Here is a 2972-nt window from a genome sequence, read left to right as displayed (position 1 = left end):
TACTTTTTTAAATGACAGCCAGGCTCCACAGCCCATGGCTACAGCCAGTCCTCACCAGGACCCTAAACTCTCTTGCCTCCTCGCCCTTTGTTCCACTCTGTGTGTTGGAAGTCTGGTCCTTCAAGCCTTCCCTTCCACTCCCAGCACGCTTCTCGGTCTTTCTTCTTTCCTTCATGGTCAAGCATCTTGAGACAGGAGTCCTCTCTCCCTGTCTCTAGCTCCACTTCACCATCTGCTTCCACCTGCACCAACACACTGAAGCCACCCCTGCTGGGATCACCCGTGGAGTCACCAGAGCAGGCTCATATCAGCTCTCAGGAGCCAATTGGATCCATCTCTTCCCAACTCCAAGCTCAGTGATATCATGCTGGTAGTTTAAGATCATCCATGGTGGAAGTACTTTCACCACAGAAACTGGCAAACGCTATAAATCAAGGTTTTTCTCCTCTCATATGAAAGCTCAATTTTTAGTTTTTTGTGTCTCATATAATTTACTGAATACTATACTAAGAATGAAAAACCAAAATGGCTGGGCGCTCAAAGTATGGTTTCAACTGCTTGTTCACTTTTGTACCACCATAAAACCAAAAATCACAAGTCGAACTGGTAGGTGGAATAACCTTAGACAAGTTAAATTTAACATAATTTAATTGAGCAATGAGTGATTTATGAGTTGAGTATCCCTAAGAACAAGAACAGGTTTTAAGAACTCTGGCCTGCAATGTGATTATTGTAGAGATGAGGTCTTGCCAAGTTACCTGGGCAAGTCTCGAATACATGGGCTCAGGTAATCCTCTCACCTTGGCCTCTCAAAGTGCTGGGATTATAGGAAGAAGAGGTATTTTAATGTTCTGTATTATATATTAAAAAAATCACTGTGGGTGAACTATCATTAGCTGGGGACCATTTGTATTGGTGCCCGGATTCCAGCTTCTTTCTCTATATAAGCTTATGGTGGATTTTACTTGAATTCCTAGTTCCAACAATTCTAAAACCAAAAGATAAGATAATCCTTGATCCCTCCGTAGCCCTCATTTCCCATATCTGATCCAATGTCAAGTCCTGACAATTTTATCTCCTGAGTATCTCTCAAATCTTCCCCTTTCACTCCCTTTTCAATGCAACCACCAACTCTGTTAAACTCAACTCAACTTGACCTAAGAATGCCTTCATACTTGAGTCCATAATGAATCGCAACCTTAGTATGGAAGTGAACTAGAAGCCTAATTTAGGAATTGTTCTATTGAAACAAACAGATGAGTCTCAGTCAGTTACAGCAGCTGAGCTTCAGTCAATCTCACCAACCAATTCAAATAAGGCAAAACATGGAGCTGTAGCCAATGGAGCTGTCTCAATAGCTCACTTCTTCTTCTTCTTCTTTTAAATAAATGCCACTTGATTACATTGCAGGCCAGAGCTCTTAAAACCTGTTCTTGTTCTTAGGGCTGCCCAACTCATAAATCATTCATTGCTCAATTAAATTATGTTAAATTTAACTTGTCTAAGATTTTTCCACCTACCAAATTCAAGCCACCATTGCCATAGCTTCCCAGCTGCTCTACTTATGAAACTACTGTTCCCCCATGCCATTGTCTATGTTTCAGCCACAGTGATTTTTTTTTTTTATAATACAGAACATTAAAATACCTCTTCTTCCTATAATCCCAGCACTTTGGGAGGCCAGGGTGAGAGGATTGCTTGAGCCCATGTGTTCGAGACCAGTCCGGGTAATTTGGTGAGACCTCATCTATACAATAAATAAAAAAATTAGCTGGGCATGGTGGCACGTGCCTGTAGTTCCAGCTACTTGGAAGGATGAGGTGGAAGGATCGCCTGAGCCCAGCAAGTCAAGGCTGCAGTGGCCGTGAGCATGCTGCTGCACTCCAGCGTGGATGACAGAATGAGACTCCAACTCAAAAAGAAAGAAAAAAAATACTGCTTCTTGTCCCAAACTGCTTTAAACAATTCAATGGCTCTCTGTTGCTTAGTATTAGGTGGATGCAGAAGTTCATAGTGTGTATTGGCATAGCAATACTGTGGTGTTGGGTTTATCATTTGTCATTTGTTGTGACAATGTTGTGCTTGTGAATACACCTTGCATTTTGCAGATTTGAAGAAAGTCAGTGCTATTTATGGGCTAAGGAAGATGGGGTGTCAAGTGGAAAAAAAAGAACGCATTAGAGATACAACAAGGTTGGACATGAAATAAATGTTAAAGTTGAATAATGGGTACACTGGGGTTCACCAAACTATTCTACTGTTGCATATGTTTGAAAGTTTTCATATTAAAAGATTAAAAAATATATACAAGGGAGGACCCAAAAACCCCAGTATTTATCGATAAAAAATTGTGTATTTATTCTTACATGTTTATACTTCAGTCACCTTCAAAGTACTCTCTGTTTAATACAATACACCTATTGGGATGCTTTTTCCACTGCTTGAAACAGTTTTTGAACTCAATTTTGATGACTTTTAGTCATCAAAATTTCTGCCATTTTCCCCCTACCTATTCCACATGGGCAAAATGTTTCTCATTGAGGACTTTTCCAACTGGGGAAACAAAAGATAGGATGAGATAGGGTGAGTAGGGAGGGTGGGGTGCAGGGTTCATGCTGTTTTTGGTAAAAACAAAAACAAAAACAAAAAAACAACTGCTGAACGTTGGCCGGGCATGGTGGCTCAGTCTATAATCCCAGCACTTTGGGAGGCTGAGGCGAGAGGATTGCCTGAGCCCAGGAGTTCGAGACCAGTCTGGGCAACTTGGTGAGACTTCGTCTCTACAATAAATTATATATACACACACAAAAACAAACAAATAAACAAAAAAAAACTAGGTGGATGTGGTGGCGTGTGTCTGTAGTTCCAGATACTTGGAAGGTTGAGGCGGAAGGATTGCCAGAGCCCAGCAGGTCGGGGCTGCAGTGGCTGTGAGCTTGCCACTGCACTCCAGCCTGGGAGACAAGACTCCA

Source organism: Carlito syrichta, unplaced genomic scaffold (genome assembly GCF_000164805.1).
Source record: "Carlito syrichta isolate Samal-C Ts95f unplaced genomic scaffold, Tarsius_syrichta-2.0.1 Scaffold304374, whole genome shotgun sequence".
Lineage (NCBI taxonomy): Eukaryota > Metazoa > Chordata > Mammalia > Primates > Tarsiidae > Carlito > Carlito syrichta.
Note: the sequence above shows the minus strand (reverse complement) of the source record.